The following is a 20,254-nucleotide window of genomic DNA, read 5'->3' on the forward strand; positions in this document are numbered from 1 at the left end:
AATAAACCCTCCCTACACCTTCTCCTAACCCTACCCAATAAACACTTTTAATATTATTAAACACTCATTTGCAGCTTATTTCCTCTTTTAGAACATTATTTTCATTTTTATTGAAAATAAATGTGAGCTTAGCAAAAGGCAGATTTGAACCTGCATCAAAAGCCAGAACTCCCTACTCGCTACTGCTGTGTCACTGAAGACGTTGCCTTCTGTGCTTCTTTTTTAAAACTTGAGTGGCCCAAAAGCTAGTGTAAATAGCGTTTGCCAACAAGGGACGCTATTTGCACTTTATGTAAATAGACACTCTGAAATTTAAAAGGTGTAACTGTTGTGTTTTTGAGAGAGAAAGGAACTAAGTTTTCAACTCCTAAAACATTTTGATGACTTCACTGAAATATTGTCTACTCCTTCCACTGTCAGTTGCTCAGTTTCACTACAATAATGCTAGATATAATACAGCATGTGCATAATTGAGTCGCTATTCTAACAGATGGGGGCTATAGACTTATAATAAATGAGCAATATTATAATAAATATGCACATTGCTTTCTGTACTCAGTTTTATTTTTACGCTGCTAGAGAACCACCTGCACTGCAAATTTTCAGGAGTGACATTCGCATTTATCCAATTACAGGAGTGAATCCGTTAAATCATTGGGGCACTTCATGAATTGACACTGGTTTACATTTAGATAAAGATGAAATATTTTAATTTTGATATAAATGTCAATAATAATTATGAAATAAATTTAAATATTCATAAACCTTGAAATTAAAAAAGTAATTAAAAATATATATTTTATTGTCCATTGTATTGAAATTGTGGGTTACATCTTTGTCACCCTTTTCACCCCTGATGAGTTTACATTCCTGTTACAAGAGCAAGGAACTTACATTTTAATTGCACAGGAAAACCAATTCATCGTCTATATTCTTCTGTCCTCCATTTTTAAGGGTAAGATTTTTTTATAAATCATCTACTGATCCATATGTCTTTATTTTTGTTGAACACAAAAGGAGAGAGTCATAAAGTCTCAGTCACAGTTAGAAAAGAAGCAGTGATAGTGAATTCTGACTCAGGCTGTCAGTCTCTTGATGTTCTGCCTTACATCTCCTTTTGTGCTCCAATAAAAATAACACATTTGGTACAAAAGAACATGACCAGTTTTATACTTGAGTAAATATTGGTTTTAATTTGTAGCATGAGACTATTTATAATAGCTAATAATTAACTTGTATACCTCTTTGTGTGTATTTGAGATTAAATGCCTTTTCTATGTTAGTCTTGTATAGAAGGTTTGTATGCTCTAACGATGTAGGCTATTTGTAACTGTATTTTGTAAATATTAAAGCAATGTTAACTGAATGTGATGTGTGATTATTTTGTAAACAGGCTTATCTTTTAGTATTAAGTGTTTGAGATTTTTAAAATAAGTAGAAAATGTGTTAACTGTGTATAGAGTTGTTTCACCCAAATGAAATCAACATCAACGTTGGGTAAAGCAAACCAGTTAGATCGATTTCATGTTGAATTCGTGTTGATCTACAACGTCGTTTCACTCAGCTGAAATCAACATCGTTTCGACGTTAGGTAAGCAAACCAATTAGATCGATTTTATGTTGAATATGTGTTGATTCTACAATGTCGTTTCAACCATCCGAAAATCAACATCGTTTCAACGTTCGGTAACCAAACCAATTGCGTCGATTTTCCGTTAGATTTGAATGGAGTTTCTGACGTTGATTCAACATTACCCCGATGAGCAAACTGATGCCGGATCAACGTCGGAGATCAACGTCGTTTCGATGTCACGAGAAACGTCGTTTCTACGTTGATTCTATGTCAGTTTGCTATCTGGGTCACTACTGGTATTTATGAACAACAACAGAGCTGATATTTTCTGACATTACTTGTAATGTTATTTAAAGTACATTGTGATTAATTATTTGCTTGTTACATATACGTGCAACATTTCAGCCGTGAATAAATTATAAACGTTAGCTAGATTACCCAGCTAACAATGACCTGGCGGTCCGCCAGCGTTTTTTGGGCGGCACAAATTCAGCGGCTAGACGCGGTCGGACCACCGTCGGCACACCATCGGCAAGCCGACCAATCGGAAAATGCCGTCGGTCTGCCAGCGTTTTTTGGGTGGCACGCCACCAGCGGTTTGCCACTGCTGGGCCACCGTTGGTACACCAGTGGCAAACTGATAGTCGGTCCAGTTTCTACTGAGCGCTTACAGGACATCTTTTTTGATAAGTTTGTATTTATCTTATATTTATTGCAGTTACAAAAGAATCCGAAAGCACTGAATAAAAAAATATTGAGACTAACCTAATATCTATATCAAAAGCTTGGTATAACTGCCTATAAGCACGCTTTCAAACAAAATAACATGGTTAAATGATTGTAAAAACAACAATAAATAATTAAGTTATAAAAGTTTAAGTTATACAATTATTAAGTTATAAAAGTGCCACAATTGTTCCACTATCACGTGCTGGGGGTGGCATTTTGCTCCTATGAACGGGTTACAAAACTACAAAATGAGTTTTAAATTCATGATTTAATATTAATGAGATTTTTTTTATGTAATGTTTTAATTCTAGGTGTTTATTTATGTAAATACTGCATGACTGTGACGTGTTTTATTGCGCGTGCGCGCCGAACATTCGAACCGCTTTCAAACACTGGAGCTGCGCAAAGTTGCCATGGAAACGGACAAACAACAACTGACAAGCAGCAAAAACAGCAGTCTCTCGCTGTTGTTTTCACTTCTTTCAGGTGAGTTTAGTCGCTAAAATCACACAAATAATACACACAACTGTTCTTGACACTTCTCTAACATGTAATTGACACAATTATGTTGAATATTTACTTTATAGAAACGATTTAGTGTCTTCGAAAAACTCCGTTAGCATCTCCGTTAGCATCCCGTTTTCAGAAGAGGTAACGTTAGGCTAACTATCGATTTGTTTATGATAGTTTAGGCTTTTAATCACATCTTTAGGTGTAGATGAGAGGTTTTGATAGTTTTATAAAGGTTTTTGCTGTCAATGGGTGATTAGAAGCTGGCTAATTTATAAATGTAAATGTAGCCTAGTTAATCGGTGATGTAACTTGAGTGAAGCACAAGTTTTCAAAAGCGTTTTGAGCTCTTATGGTAAACAAATATTGATAAACATTGTTCTGTGATTTCAGCAAAATAGCCCCTCTACAACAGAGGGGAAGCTCCGAAGATTTCAACATTTCTGAAGGAAGCTGCTGACAGAAGGAGACACAGGTGAGCTGAGGAAACCCACCAAATAACTCCATACATTTCTTCCACAATATTTTTCACCTAAACCATGCATCTGTCATTTTCTTCTTTTTTATTTTCTCAAATTTACATTTTTTATTTAATTTTTTTTAAAAGGCTTTGACATCCAAATGTAAGTGACACTGTATGAGCAATATTTAATGAATAAGTAAACCTAAAAAAACATAAATTCTGTTATTTTATGTGTATTCTTCTTTTTCTTCTGTAGCTTCTTTTCTTTTAATAAACCTGGCATTGAATAATAATATTGTTGGGTCTGTGACTAATTGTTTATGTTCCTAGATACTTTCATTACCTGTCTAGCGATGTATGTTTATGCTGAAATATAATAAAATAACGGTTTGTATTTTAAAAAACATCTATCGCGCATTGTTATGTGTAGTGAGTTGGCTCACGTGATTCAAGTTTCGCGCTTCAGAACTTCCGTTAAGGGAGCATAGTGAGCATCGATGCTCCCTGGTTTTCACGGTGCATTGTGGGACTTTTCAGGGAGCGAACGTTTCAGTGCCCTGGAAGGATTCTGCGATTGAGACAGCCCTTAAAATGGCCGACTCCCTGGTCAGTGCCCTGACTACTGAACTAGGGAGCTGATTGAGACACAGGGTAGATGTCTTATGGCGGAGTCTCTAACGTCATCACCGGCGGCCATCTTGTCACAGGCAAGCTTTCTGGCCGGCTCTGTGGTACCTGATGTAAGGTGGGTGATCTGCACGAACACAAATACTCTCGCTGAAATCTTGACGGATTTTAAAATGGTTTGGTTTCTTACAAACGTTATTGACGTGGCTATAATTCTGGATGCTTTAAGGTGTTGAAATTGCAGCTTTTCTTTTCAAAAAACGACTTAACCGTGCAGCATAGTTGTGTATCACGGCTACTTGAGTTATCAAGGCTGAGACCAAAATCGAGCTGTTCAATTAGGCTATATATGTTTTACTGAAACCAATAACGATTTTATGACAACTAATCTTTTGTCTAAATTACAATCTTTGTGGATGTGTTTGTAGTTATTAGCTGGCTAATAACAAGAAGCTTTGAGTGAGACCTAGTAGTTACAGACCGCCCATACCGGCGTGATGATTACGATCCTCAATTGGACACACCCACAACGCAGCCCTGAAGTATCAGCAGAGATCGAGTCGACTAGATCATCCACTGTGAAGGTCTCATCGACACGACAGCCAGTAGCACAGTTCCTCAACAAACCATCCATACCGCCGTGATGAATACGATCCTCAACTGGATGGAACTGAAATAAATACTTTGAATGTTGCGATCCTATCAGATTTATGACAGCAACCTGATTCGTAACAAAGCACTGTTCGCCAGAGGAGAACTGGCCCCCCGACTAAGCCTGGTTTCTCCCAAGGTTTTTTTTTTCTCCATTTTAACACTTATTTGCCACTTGTCTGCCACCTGATGTCACCTGTTGGAGTTTGGGTTCCTTGCCGCTATCGCCTTTGGCTTGCTTAGTTGGGGACACTTGACATTTGACTTGACATTCGATATTCAACAGTATTCTTGACATTATTCAACAGTGCTTTGATCTGCCTGCATTGACACTATTGAAGCTTGAAGAGCTGCTGTGCAGCAAAAATTATGTACCAGTTATCAATGTAAAGCTGCTTTGATACAATCTGCATTGTAAAAAGCGCTATATAAATAAAGGTGACTTGACTTGACTTGACAGTTTAGCTGCTACCCAGCAATTTTACATCAGTGGGAGAGGCAGAATTGCTCTTTCTTTTCAATATATGGTAACTTAAGTTGCACATGATTTCCAATCGGTTTGGTTTGTTAAAAACATCTTACATTATGATACAGGAGAAGATGTCAGACTTTTGTGCAGCCTACAGATGCTCCAATCACCATAGTCTCAAAACGAGAGCCCATGGGATCACCTTTCACCTGTAAGATATGACAATAATATGATTATATTTGGGATAATCATTAGTTACTTAGTGGATGTATGTACAATACAGGTCCTGTTACACAGGAACAGCGGGGCTGTGACATAATAGTATTACAAGATTGTTGTTGACCCAAAGCTTTTTACAAGTTTGTTTACACAATCGCAGAATGTTTCTTTTGGACATTCTTTTCTTTTTTTTCTTTTTTTTTTTGGAACAGTGATCTCTGAAGTAGGCACAGTGCAATGTCGAGGGGAAAAGCCTAGTAAATGGCCCAACCCTGAAGAAGTTAAAATAAACATGTAATTAGTGATCGATCGTTTACCGATATTTTTCCCGATATTTAAGCATTTTTCCATAATCGGGTATCGGTTTTGTAATATCGGATTCGCCGATTTACGGCGCCATCTTGTGGCCGTTTTGAGATTTCCGCCATTGCAGCCCGGGCGTCTGAGGAGATCAGTCAACAACAACTCAGTGCACAGGTAAAGTATATGTTCTACTTGGTTTGCTTTAATTAATCAACTTTATTTAACATAACAGACATGCACAAATTAGATCTGAGACATAAATTCCTGATATAGTTAATTTATGCAGCTTGTTTCTAAACAATTGAGACGAACTCATTGAGTCACGTAGTGTAATTCGTCATGTCCTGCCCCAATAAAAACGTAACTTTACATGAATTAAATAAAACAGACATGAATGAGTGCATGTTGAAAATAAAAGCGCTGAATTTAATTCTCTATCTGTTGTATTTGCTCACCATTAGTCTAGAAGAAAAAGTTCGTTCATATTGCTTAGCAACTGACGGATGATCAGGAGGCTTAAGCACGGCTACTGTACTGAATGGAACTTTTGACAAGATTATCTTGTTTAAACGCCCTAGATTATATTATCATTTACTACATAACAATTATTTCGCTAATACACATATAAATATAGCCTACCGCTTTGTGGAAATTAATTATTTATTATCTCCATGCGCGATCGCGGTTGATTAAGTTATAGTCAAACAGCACTTTGTCAGTTGGCATCCACCAATATGTTATAATCATTTTTGTGCTTTATTTTTTTTTTACCTCAAAGCTTTTATTTTAAAACAAAGACACTTAGTAACAGTGCACTTTAATTTTTTGGACTCAGACCCCTCTATTTATTTGTGTATAAATATAAAGGTTTTTTTTTTTTGTATGCAAGGAGGGAGTGATTGTTATAAATAAAAAAGTTTGTTCAGCTCATTTGTGTTGTAATAATTGTCAAAAACAGAAGTATAATATATATATATATATATATATATATATATATATATAACAGTAAATAAATATCGGTTCTGCATATCGGTTATCAGGTACATAAACATGCAAATAATCGGTATCGGTATCGGTTATAAAAAATCAATATCGGTCGATCACTACATGTAATAATTCAAATTGTTTTATTATAATAGTAATATTCATATTATACAAGTGTATATATATATATATATATATATATATATATATATATATATATATATATATATATATATATATATATATATCTCATGTTGCCATTCTGTACACTGAGTTTTAGTAGCCTATATATTGATTTAACATAAATACCTTGTGCGTGTGTATATTCATTGCACCTATCTGTTCTGTTCAATGTTATTTTCATATGGAAGTCCATGGTTGTAATTATTCATAAGTATGCAGTGTCATAAGTACATCTCTGACGTTTATATAACAAACCAAACAGTTTGAAAATTGGTAGAAAATTGAGCAAGTTATGGTTATTTAAAAAGTACATGCACCATTAAAACACAATGTTACGAGTGAGCGAGCTGACTGTTACAAGATGGCCGCCAGGTGCGGACGTCGACCTCCATTGGCCAGTAGCGCGGACGAGACATCTAGCCTTTATTATGTACAGTACAGTCCAAAAGTTTGGAACCACTAAGATTTTTAATGTTTTTAAAAGAAGTTTCGTCTGCTCACCAAGGCTACATTTATTTAATTAAAAATACAGTAAAAAAACAGTAATATTGTGAAATATTATTACAATTTAAAATAACTGTTTTCTATTTGAATATATTTCACAAAGTAATTTATTCCTGTGATGGCAAAGCTGAATTTTCAGCATCATTACTCCAGTCTTCAGTGTCACATGATCCTTCAGAAATCATTCTAATATGCTGATCTGCTGCTCAAGAAACATTTAATGTGTACAATTATACAAAATATTTGTGTACAATATTTTTTTTTCAGGATTATTTGATGAATAGAAAGTTCAAAAGAACAGTGTTTATCTGAAATCTTTTGTAACATTATAAATGTCTTTACTGCCACTTTTGATTGATTTAATGCATCCTTGCTGAATAAAAGTATTCATTTCTTTAATTTCTTTTCAAAAAGTAGTGTATAATGCTACAGAAGCTTTGTATTTCAGATAAATGCTGTTCTTTTGAACTTTCTATTCATCAAGGAATCCTGAAAAAAAAAAAAAGTACACAACTGTTTTCAACATTGAAAATAATCATAAATGTTTATTGAGCAGCAAATCAGCATATTAGAATGATTTCTGAAGGATCATGTGACACTGAAGACTGGAGTAATGATGCTGAAAATTCAGCTTTGCCATCACAAGAATAAATTACTTTGTGAAATATATTCAAATAGAAAACAGTTATTTTAAATTGTAATAATATTTCACAATATTACTGTTTTTTAGTGTATTTTCAATTAAATAAATGTAGCCTCGGTGAGCAGACGAAACTTCTTTTAAAAACATTAAAAATCTTAGTGGTTCCAAACTTTTGGACTGTACTGTATATCTATGCTAACTGGACCATAGAATCCTTCACATATTATGCACCCAAAATCTGCGAATTTCACAACCAAATCAGAAGCGCAATAGAACAGTTTTTTTTAAATTAAGTCACCAGTAAATTGTATGGCTCCCACAGTAAATGTTGTATTGTCTTATATGTTTTATTTTACCAGTTGTGGAATCCAACCATTCATCCATCTGAGGTAACGTAGTTAGCCTACTTTATTGAGTATTTCCATTTCATGCAACTTTACACATTTATTAATAGTAAATTAATACTTAATTAATTTAAGATCTTCATGTTTGCAGCGAACAATATATTTTACACCTAGTGGAATATCTAAGTCTGAATTGAAATAGGCTATTTCAATTCAATGTACATTTTAATGGATCACGCTGTACATAATGATCTAAAACACATGATGCTGTGTCTGTAATCTCATTATTCACACTTTTGCTTTAACGGACATTAGACAACACTGCAAAATCAAGCTGTTATATTCATATATTTATTGTCATTAACATTCCCAATTTTTCCAATGCATGTCCTTAATTTAATTTCATATGTTGGTAATAATTCAGTGTTTATAAGCCTTTTAAAGAATTTTAACCCAAACTGACTAGGTTTCTAGAGAGCAAAGGTTTTAAAATAAGTGTGTAAAATAAACTGTAAAAAGGATTTGATGATCACTAGAGATGTTGTCATCATTCAGGTTCGATTTCAGCATTAATGTACGTTTTTTTTTAACAAAGCAGCTGATATTGCCATAGAAACTAGTGGACTGCGACTCGCTTTCACCCCAAAATGGCGGAAATGCAGGGCTGCCGCTGGGCGCCGGTGTTGCAATGGAACGTTCTATGAAGTGTCGCTTCTTATTATTGTATATTCTTTGATATAGTCTTCAGCTTTTTACAGAAACCATGATCCAGATCATAAAGCTTAAAGGGTTAGTTCATCCAAAAATTAAATTGATGTCATTAAGTACTCACTTAAAGGTGCAATATGTAATATTTTTGCAGTAAAATATCCAAAAACCACTAGGCCAGTGTTATATATTTTGTTCACTTGAGTATTTACAACATCCCAAATGTTTCAAACTATTTGTAAATCGTGAGAAAATTGCAGTTTTAACCAAGGCTCCGGGACGTGTGAGTCACCGCCTGTAAATTGCGTCACACCCGCGTTACCCTCGGTTTTCGGTTTTATTTTGTAGAAACCATGGAAACACCAAAGACACTTACATGTTTTAATAGACAATGGGACAGCTGTTTTGATATATTTATAGACAGAAAACAAATTGTTGTTATATAGCTCAACATGTTTATTCTTATTGTTTAAATCAATTTTCTTGATTTTTTCCAAGTACCATGCTTTACCATGCCTCAGAGAAAAATACTATTTTGTGAAGTAGCTAACATAGCATAATCAGATGCAGCTTTAATTTTAATTTAATTTTAAAATTAATTGCATGCCATTTATCAATACAAGCCATCCAATGTTTAATGTGATATTCTAAAATCGATCTAGCTTACTGCAGTGTGTCTCAAACAAGTGTCTCACAGCAGCCGCCGAGCGAACGCGCAGAATAACGTTATAACATCACTTTCAACACACTCAAATGTATCTAACATGATAAAAAGGGCTGTGTTACCTCATACTCATGACCGGAATAGCGGAAGTGGCACCAGCGACTGTGTCATAATAAAATTTCCGCTGCTTGTGAGGCGTGTGTTGCGCAATTGCTCCAGCGGCCTCGTTAAGCTCCCACAACACTCGGTCCTGCTCTGCTTCATACTACAGTAACGTTAATCTCATCCATGAACATGATTTGATCCCGAGTCGTATCCCTATTCTTTTGCACCGTCCATTGAGATGGAGACCACATGTCCCAAGATTCCGCTCTAAAACTTGGCGTCATCAAGCTACGCCTTTGTTTTGAATAGGCTTCTAGTGACCTCTAGCGGACAAAATTATTACATATTGTACCTTTAAACAGACAGATATATTTATACAGCAGTCTGTTTGCGTTTAATATTCAAAGACCCCGCCTAGACCATGTCGCGATTTGATATATTGTACAGCTCTGCTGTTTTATTCATCAGTCCAACAAATCGCACGTTTTTACCTGACATCGCTGCGTTATACTGTACATTCCATTTTCATGACTGGATTCCGGGATTCCTCTCCATCACGCACATCATACGACCTAAGTTATAAACGGAACATACCTGCATCTACACGGATGGTGTTCTCGAATATATAGGTCAACATGTTTGATGTGTTTCCTCCTTTTGCAGGTAACGTTAGGCCTACTTTGCGCCCGCATTGTTTTTGGATATCTACACTCGAGGACAACCCCGCGTTTGTTTTTCTATATCTAAAGTATTCCCATACTGCAAATTGTAACTTATTTTTCAACGGGGCACAGAGAATAGAGATAGCAACTTCTGTCTCATTGTCTGCTGTATGTGTGGGTGTGGAGCAAGTTTAATGAAGTGGAAAGTTGTTGTCTATGCACAAGTGAAATTCTGCGTCTTGATTTTTTTAATTTATTTATTTTTGTGCCATACCGTAAGTAAGCAAATGTACACGATATGATAACCGTACGTGTTCATACCATGATATATCGTCATACCGGTATATCATTACAACCCTAGTCTTAGGACTGAGGAGACAAGTTGCTCAAGTTTAGGAATAGTAATGTTGTCCTATTCTTGTCTAATACAGGCTTCTAGTTGCTCAACTGTCTTAGGTCTTCTTTGTCACATCTTCCTCTTTATGATGTGCCAAATGTTTTCTATGGGTGAAATATCTGGACTGCAGGCTGGCCATTTCAGTACCCAGATCCTTCTTCTACGCAGCCATGATGTTGTAATTGCTGCAGTATGTGGTCTGGCATTGTCATGTTGGAAAATGCAAGGTCTTCCCTGAAAGAGACGACGTCTGGATGGGAGCATATGTTGTTCTAGAACTTGGATATACCTTTCAGCATTGATGATGCCTTTCCAGATGTGTAAGCTGCCCATGCCACACGCACTCATGCAACCCCATACCATCAGAGATGCAGGCTTCTGAACTGATCGCTGATAACAACTTGGGTTGTCCTTGTCCTCTTTAGTCCGGATGACATGGTGTCCCAGTTTTCCAAAAAGAACTTCAAATTTTGATTCGTCTGACCACAGAACAGTTTTCCACTTTGCCACAGTCCATTTTAAATGAGCCTTGGCCCAGAGAAAACGCCTGCGCTTCTGGATCATGTTTAGATATGGCTTCTTTTTTGACCTATAGAGTTTTAGCCGGCAACGGCGAATGGCACAGTGGATTGTGTTCACCAACAATGTTTTCTGGAAGTATTCCTGAGCCCATGTTGTGATTTCCATTACAGTAGCATTTCTGTATGTGATGCAGTGCTGTCTAAGGGCCCGAAGATCACGGGCATCCAGTATGGTTTTCCGGCCTTGACCCTTACGCACAGAGATTGTTCCAGATTCTCTGAATCTTTGGATGATATTATGCACTGTAGATGATGATAACTTCAAACTCTTTGCAAATTTCTCTGAGAAACTCCTTTCTGATATTGTTCCACTATTTTTTGCTGCAGCATTGGGGGAATTGGTGATCCTCTGCCCATCTTGATTTCTGAGAGACATTGCCACTCTGAGAGGCTCTTTTTATACCCAGTCATGTTGCCAATTGACCTAATAAGTTGCAAATTGGTCCTCCAGCTTTTCCTTATATGTACATTTAACTTTTCCAGCCTCTTATTGCCACCTGTCCCAACTTTTTTGGAATGTGTAGCTCTCATGAAGTCCAAAATTTGGCATGACATTTCAAAATGTCTTACTTTCAACATTTTATATGTTATCTATATTCTATTGTGAATAAAATATAAGTTTATGAGATTTGTAAATGATTGCATTCCTTTTTTATTCACAATTTGTACAGTGTCCCAACTTTTTTGGAATCGGGTTTGTATATAATAAACTGACGCATAAGTGTATTATGAGAGAACGCAGAAGTTTACCGGGAACTATCATGCAATTGACTGATGGGTTGGCAGAGAATCGAAACTTTGGGCCGGCCGTACCCACAATTGAGGTCCCCAATGTCTGGACTTCTTTTTATGAGGTGTTTATAATAAAGTTTGTGAAATAATTGCCTAGTATTAACTCTTTGGTGCCGGCCGCACGGATAGGCTATATTGCACAACGCCAAGATTACCGACCTTCTCATCTGAGCTGTCAGCGGTCAAACAGCGCTCATCAATGCAGGGGCGAGCTAGGATGTGCTGGTTGTGAATATTGGCCTAAGCTTGGCCACCCCGCTCATGACTGCTGTTTCTGTCTCTCTTTTTTTTCTAGACTATAATTGCGTTTATATAGACCCAGAACCGTCACTTTATGACCACAACAAACATGATACTTTTCAGACGCGCATTCCAACTTCGCCTCAGCACCAGGCACAAGACAAACGAGCACGGAAATGGTAAAGGTGACGACGAGAGAGCTTCAGTTGAACAACAGTGAACTGCAATCAGATGAGATGTTGTCAGGCTATGTCAGTAAAAATGAACATGACTGTCCAATCAGCCGTTAGGCTATATTGTGCTCGCGGCGTGCATTCGAGAATTGCACGCACAAATGCGGCGGCACGCGCTGTATATAATTTCATTATAAATAAAGCGCAAAAGAAACTATGAGCATGCAGCATCGTTGTTCTGTTGTAAATTAAGTCATGATATTTCCAAAAATGCGATTAAAGCTGCCTCAAAACTGTGCGTGCATGTATGTAGGAAGTATTAAATATAAATTTTCTTGGGGGAGCATGCCCCCCAACCCCCCTAGCAAACTACATTTTGTGACCTCTGGAATTATGAAAACCTGCTTATGGCCTTGGTTCTATTCTATCTAACGAAATATGAGGTAAACGTGTGAATACATACTTCTCCTAATGTGCGCGCTCTTGGACTATATGTTTGTGTAGGTTATACACTGTGATCAAAAATAAATGGAGCAAACGCGATTGAATGTTGAGGTTTGTGTCTCGTTATTCTATTCAAAGTATCAATAGGCTAACTATTGATTTTGCATGATTTTGCATTATCAGAAATTAAGAATTATTAGTGTAATTGTAAGCAGTAGTCAAATATCGAAGCTATCTAATCTGTCTAATACTTCAAAACTCAAGGTTAAATCAGTATATTGTAAAAAAAAAATGTTTCTGTAACATCTGCAGAAAATAGTATATAGCTCCACTGTGGTTTGTGATTTATTTTCGAGGGGAAAATAAATAAGTTTTCAAATAAGTTTTTATTATATGAAATAGTTTCAATTATGCAAATCAAAAAAGATTTTTTGGGGGGTGGGAACTTAGAAAAAGTTGCCATATGGCAACTCTGTATACAATGGAAAATGGTCAAAAAAGTCGTTTTTGTTTTTTTTTATATATAAAATTATTATTTTCTTCTCTATTTAAATGCACATTACTTTTAGAAATTGATAAATTTATATACTTGGAACTCATGCAAACCAAAAATAAGTAGATCCTTATCATTTAATCCCTATCATTCCCTATCATTTGGCTAACTCATCCTCACTGTCATCACATGGAAGAGCTAACTCTGCACTCTTCCTGTTGCCCTTTCCGTAAAATATTGCTATATTAATTTTCTGAAAAGAAGAAATAATTTTGTTATTTATACATAAACACAACTATACTACAAAAAAAAAAAAAAAAAAAAAAAAAAAAAAAAAAAAAAAAAACTTCAAAATAAATAAATAACAGCAATCATATTGTTGATGCTACTATCTATAAAAAATCCCAATGGGGAAATACATTACTGCAATTCCACTGTGGTACAGAGTTACCATATGGCAACATACCTATTTTTCCATAGTGGTAGTGTTGCCATATTGATATTTTCTCAATTTACAGTAAAACTATATTAGACAGAGTTGATTTGTGAATAAAACTTTCTAATTTACTTATCAAAGAAAAAGAAAAAATCCCCCTTGAGAAGAGATGTTTAGAAATTAGGTAAATAGAGCAATTTTTGGAGCACTTCTACATGTCTTCCGTGTGAGGGTGACAGTGGGAGAGAGTTTTTAAGGGACATTCAAATGTCATGGGAATTAAAAACAGCACATCATTGGCAACCTTAAGGCCTAACCTTTTAATTCCCATAGTGCAATATATTGTATTTTTCTTAATAACAAGGAAATGAGTAGAAATTAATTGTTGCCATATGGTAACTCTGTACCACAGAGGGATAATAATACTATATATCAGCAATAATACATTAAATCAGGTAAACAGTGTTTTAATAAAACAGCATCTACATTTATCTGAGCAGGAATGGGTCCGGTCTGATCGCGCATTGGTCTAAATACGAGTCAGAATCACAACGGAATGACATAAACGTCCTGACATTTGAATGTGGTTTTCCGAGCCCTCGTGCGCCCCCTAAAGGAAAATAATTTTTGTCTCATAGGAATAGTTATTTATCTGCTGCAGATTTCAAATAGCCTGGATGCCAGCCGAACTTAGCCCCGCCCACAACATTTTGAGGTCGGGGAGTTCGGTCTGGACTCGATCCGTAGAGGAGTAATTATGCCTGAACAGAAACTGTTCGGACCAATCACATTGTCAGGGCGATGATTGACAGATTATCACCAGAAACGTAATCAGCCACGTCATCAAAGAGCGCTTGGGGAGTTTGATTGACAAGCGATCTAACCAATCAGAACGCCGCATCCGCCATTTTGTCCGACAAAGCAGTCAGGAGTTAGAAGATTAACCTCGGTGGAGTTAGACTTGAAAAATTGTGCATATTGACGTCTTTCCGCGTTTGAAACAACATTCATTCTCATGTTCATTCATGTTTATTTGATGCTATAAATGGACTAGTAGGAAGAGATGATCGGTTCACGAGCCTCTTGAGCTGAGGCGCTACAGCAATCTGTCACGGTCATGGTCACAACCCATTAAAGAGCCACAAAACGGTTTTTATTGTTTGAATTTTTTTAATAAATCGAGCGCAGCGTTAGTTCAGTCAGGCCACGTAGGCATAGTGCCGCGACCAGCTGACGCGGTCAGCTGTCAAATCACTCCAATCATTACTATTCTCCTATTAGACACGGGACATATATACGTGGCATCGCTGCTCGGTAAGTATGCTCAAACTGCTCGCAACCCTGCCTCCCTCCCCATTATAAGCATGAGCATATTACAGTGCACCTTCTGGTTGTCGTCTTCTTTTGTTCCAGATCACTACCTTTAAAGTCAATAAGGCTTCAAGTCCCGGCCGGCATGGACCTCACTGCTGAGAGACACTCATCCTCATAACCAAGCTACAGTATAGACGTCCTGCTGCCATATCTACATGATACCACGTTCGCTCTTAAAGACATTACTAGTGTCTTAATTGTCTGTGTATTTCCAAGCTGATGGTTCTGGGGGGTTAATGTTAAAGCTCTTGTATGTCCAATTAATTTTTGAGCAAGAACCCCCGTAAGGAACCATACCGCCAAAGATAATTGTGTTCAATAAACTCAGTAACTTGCCAAAGTGGTCCTGTCTGAACTACACAGTTTGAAAGCTGGGACTTTGTTTAATATCATAAGTAACCTGCTCTGTCTCGTCTGTCGATGTGTTGTCAGTTTCCTCTTTGCTCCGCGATGTATTTTCCACTCTGTGTGGCGTGACAGCGCCACGGCTTGTCGGACAAAGCAACAGTAACTAAGGGGGGCGGGTCTTTGCGAAAGGTCAATTATTTTACAACAATGATGGCTGTTGAAGAACTGAGATGTGTAGATTCCGCCGTTATAGAAGATATCGACAGCGCATTATTTTTAAAAAAGGAACAGAGGACCGCGATCAAGGCATTTGTCGATGGGAAAGATGTCTTTGCCGTCCTTCTTACGGGATTCGGCAAAAGTTTGATTTATCAGCTGGCCCCGATGGTCGCTAAGAAGAGTTCTGTTGACAACTATGCGTCTCTCAACATACGTCACTTACTCTGTAGCTCTGATTGGTTGTAGGTCTATCCAATTGAGGTCTTTCCTGGATCGGTTGAAATACGCCCCCATAATCAAAGCCCAATGGAGCAGTATCAGACTCATATTCGAACTAGAATTGAGTATGACCACGTCAGGCTAGATTTCAAAGCCAATAGGGATGTATTTTCAAAACAGTTCTTCAGATATTCACATAATTAGAATGTGTTGTTAAAAATTAAATGTCAATAAAAATCACATTGTAAATAAAATGTGTAACTTGCACAATTAAGTCTTGAATGAACATACGATGAAAACTGATTATATAACCTATTAACGGTAGCTTAATAAAATGTTTGCACTGATCTCTCATTTTTGAATATTTTATTTTTGAATAAATGCCAAATAAATAAAAGAAGGTTGACTTACATGACACTAAATTTAGCTATAACTTGTCTTGAATCTACTGTATGATGAGATGAAAGATACCGATGCTCTCTCTTCCCTTTACGATGCTTCTCACTGCGCACTGAACGGAACTGCAGACGGTGTTGTTTTTCAGTATCCGCCCAAGTCGGTAACGGGTGATTTCTTGGAAACCTTATCCAGTGACCCAACTAGCGTTGTTTCGCCTTTAGTTTCACTTTCGTGTCAGCATCACTGATTCTCCAATGAGAAAACACGCCTCGTCTCTAGTCTGTAACTACCATTTATAGTGTAAAAGATAACAGAGTAGGCTATCACACATGGGGAGCCTGCGCGTTTGTAAGCCTGTTGTAGCTGTTTTGAGAGTTTATGAGCGATATTTTAATTTAAACTAGTGATAGGAAGTCTGACTCTTTTCTGCGAACCGGTTCGGACTGTTCGTTTCAATGAACCGGTTCAAAAAGCCGGTTCACCGGTTCTTTTACGTCCTCACGTAATGACGACAATTCTATCGTCCCGGCGGATGAAAATACATTGAAACACATTCAAATAAAGTAATTTGTAATCAACTTAAGTTAATAATAATTATCATCGACATCATCAGCATCATCAGCATCATCATCTTGGATACGTTTCTTACATTTAGGCTACGTTTTGCAAAAGCACCATATGGTTGTTTCACACGTCTTAAAGGTATAAAGTGAATAGTCTTCAGCTTTTTACAGAAACCTTGATCCAGCTCATAAAGCTTAAAGGGTTAGTTCATCCAAAACTTAAATTTATGTCATAAAGTACTCACCCTACTTAATGTCATACTCATGTCGTTCCAAACCCGTAATTCATCTTCAGAACACAAATTAAGATATTAATTGGGTGGGGGGGTTGGGGGGGGGGCTTATCTTATCTCCCATACAGAAAGCAACGAAATCACCTCATACAAAAGGTCCAGAAATGCAGTAGGAGCAATTTTAAAGCAATGTGTGTTTTGTCCATTGGGTGACACTGCTGTGTATTAAGAGCACCTGGTTAGTGAGACCTGATAAAATATATATGTAGGTATTTTATTATGTCTATGAATGAGACGACAGGTGAACCAATGGGGAAGGTATCTTCACCTCGGATGTTCCCATGACAATGCAGCTCGGTGTCTATATATATAGAAAATATTGTGCTGGGTATCTATACTGATATGGACTGGGTAATGTGTTAGGAAGGAAAGGATGCCACATCGTTTGATGGAAATGAAAATTATCAACCTACAGAAGACTGAATTCAAAGAAACCATAAAAATCAAAGCGAAAAAATTATGCAGCAGGCTAGTCCATTTTGCTGAAATTTCATTGCAGCACCTCAAAATGGTACTCAGTAGTTTGTATGGCCCCCACGTGCTTGTATGCATGCCTGTCTGCAGCAGCAGCATTAACATTAAGTGACATGGCATCTGACGCAATGGCGTGTCCTGGGGTATTTCCTCCCAGATTTGGACCAGGGCATCACTGAGCTCCTGGACAGTCTGAGGTGCAACCTGGTGGCGTCGGATGGACCGAAACATAATGTCCCAGAGGAGTTCTATTGGATTTAGGTCAGGCGAATGTGGGGGCCATTCAATGGTGTTCCTTCATCCTCCGGGAACTGCCTGCATACTCTCGCTACGTGAGGCCGGGCATTGTTGTGCACTACACTCTTAGAAGAGGTCGAACCTTTGGAGTTCAATAAAGAACTTTATAGTGCAAATATGAACTTCTAACTATCAAAAAGGTTCAAAGTTGAACTTACAGGTAAACTGGTTATTTGGAAGTTCTTTTTAGAACCTTTGTTGTGGTAACAGGGTTCATATTAGAACCTGTGTGTAGTTAAGGTTCGTTTATGAACCTTTTCTAGTATGATTGGATTCTATGGAGTGTACAGTCGATACAGTGTTTCATCTGTACCCCCCGACCTCACCGCACATTTCTATAAATTGCATCATAACATTGAAAGACACCATGTTTTTTGTCCATTTTTAAAGCATAAACTAAGAAGAACAAGAATAAAAATTCAGTTTTACATTCATAAATGGACAAGAAGCTGTTCAATGTTAAATGGAGAGGTGACGTGAAATTCTTAGCCCTAAAAATAGACTGTGTTCAATATCTTCCGCTTAGACAACCGTATAAATATTCCCCAATTGAAAAGGACACTATGCAGTTTTGGAGCAAAAATCATGAATGGGTGCGATGCACAGGCAATTTATTTTACGTGTTTCATCTCTCCTTCTGTTCCAACTTTATCTACTTTGTTATTAGCTCATGTTTTAGAAAACATTTCATAATTGTATTGTGTAAGGTTTCATCAGGAAGATTATTTTATTCTTATTTTTTTCTTTATTTAGTTTATTATTATTATCATTACTACTACTACTATTGCTTTTACTACAACTGTTGTTAATCATTTATGTGCTGAGATTGCTTGTGCCTAAACGTTTTTACAAAATAAAAACACTGACAAATAACTAGCAATTCAAAAGTACATTATTTTCACTAAATGTAAACGAGATTATTAATATTGTTTCGTTTTTAAGCATGAATAAGCAAATCCTTCAAAATGCTTTAAATGTTTTCTATATCGGGGCTTTGGTGCGCAACGCAATGCACTTAATCTCCACAAGTCTCTCTCGCGCAATGATGTCAGTGGTCACGTGGAAAAAACCGTTACAAATTTTGAATCGGCAGCAGCAGGACCGAGTGGGACTGAGCGGAACGACACAAAAATCTGAGGTAAGACAACATAACGTCTCAAATAAACTATTAACTTTTTGAAAAGCTATGAAACACCTATTTAATGTCATAATAACTTTAAGGTGTGTGATAATGAATAAATGACGACGGGCCTAAGCAGACACGTCGTGTTAATGCGGCCACAATATTGTCAATTTAACGGCCTGGAGAAATAATTCCGGGTGTACCACTTACTACACCTTTTCCACATGTACTATTTCAAGATATTTTGCCGTTTTTTATCCTTACCGGGAGAGAGAGAGAGAGAGAGAGAATTTAGTAAAAACGAAAAGTTTATTTTTATTCATATTTTATAACGCATTGTTTTCTAAATTGCAATATTTCTTCATATAGAGGCAAGAATGAGCTCAGAGCTGATTCACTGGAAAATCCATGTGGCTGACTGGTTGATGGCAACAGTTTCCAGGTGATCATCCCTACATTTCAAGGTTTATCTCACAAAAATGCACACTCTGTTTAAAGGGATACAGAGGCCAGTTGTATAATTTTTTAAAACTAAAGACTTCAGATGCAAAAGCCTCTAAGTGCTGTCTGAAATTTTCTTCTAAAATGAGCATTTTTATCAAGCTCGTATTTTTAGGTTCAGTAATTTGACTTCAGTGGCAATTAATAGGTCATTTTCATTGCCATTAAAGTGAAATAACTGAACATACTATCTTTATGAATGAGTCATTGAATCATTGACTCAGGCGATTCAATAAAAAATCATTCAAGAACAAAACACTACTGTGTTCAGCAGAGACACAAAAGTTCTGCTGTGACTCTGTTTGGAACTATTTTGGAGTAAAAACACAATATTGTGTCTATATTGTGGGCTTCATCACTTAATATCAGCTTAACCTCTTGACATTCACTGACCTGACCTCAGGCTTGATGTCACTTTGTTTACCATGGTAAACATTTACTCTATAGAATACTGTCTAAAAATATTAAGAACAATAACAACTTATTTTTACAGTATATCAATTCTGAAACTTGAAAAACAAAGCTCCATTTGTCTTCTTCTGACCAC

General features: G+C 36.8%; 1 long non-coding RNA gene across 1 annotated transcript; it reads left to right on the forward strand.

Moving 5' to 3' along the window:
• Positions 1-3,723, forward strand: LOC125268873. Its single transcript, XR_007184984.1, has 3 exons — positions 1-2,788; positions 2,890-2,953; positions 3,206-3,723. It is a non-coding gene; the product is annotated as an uncharacterized LOC125268873 (long non-coding RNA).
• Positions 3,724-20,254: the final 16,531 nt, after the last annotated feature.

The sequence above is a fragment of the Megalobrama amblycephala genome, linkage group LG5 (genome assembly GCF_018812025.1).
Source record: "Megalobrama amblycephala isolate DHTTF-2021 linkage group LG5, ASM1881202v1, whole genome shotgun sequence".
In the NCBI taxonomy this organism is placed as follows: Eukaryota; Metazoa; Chordata; class Actinopteri; order Cypriniformes; family Xenocyprididae; genus Megalobrama; species Megalobrama amblycephala.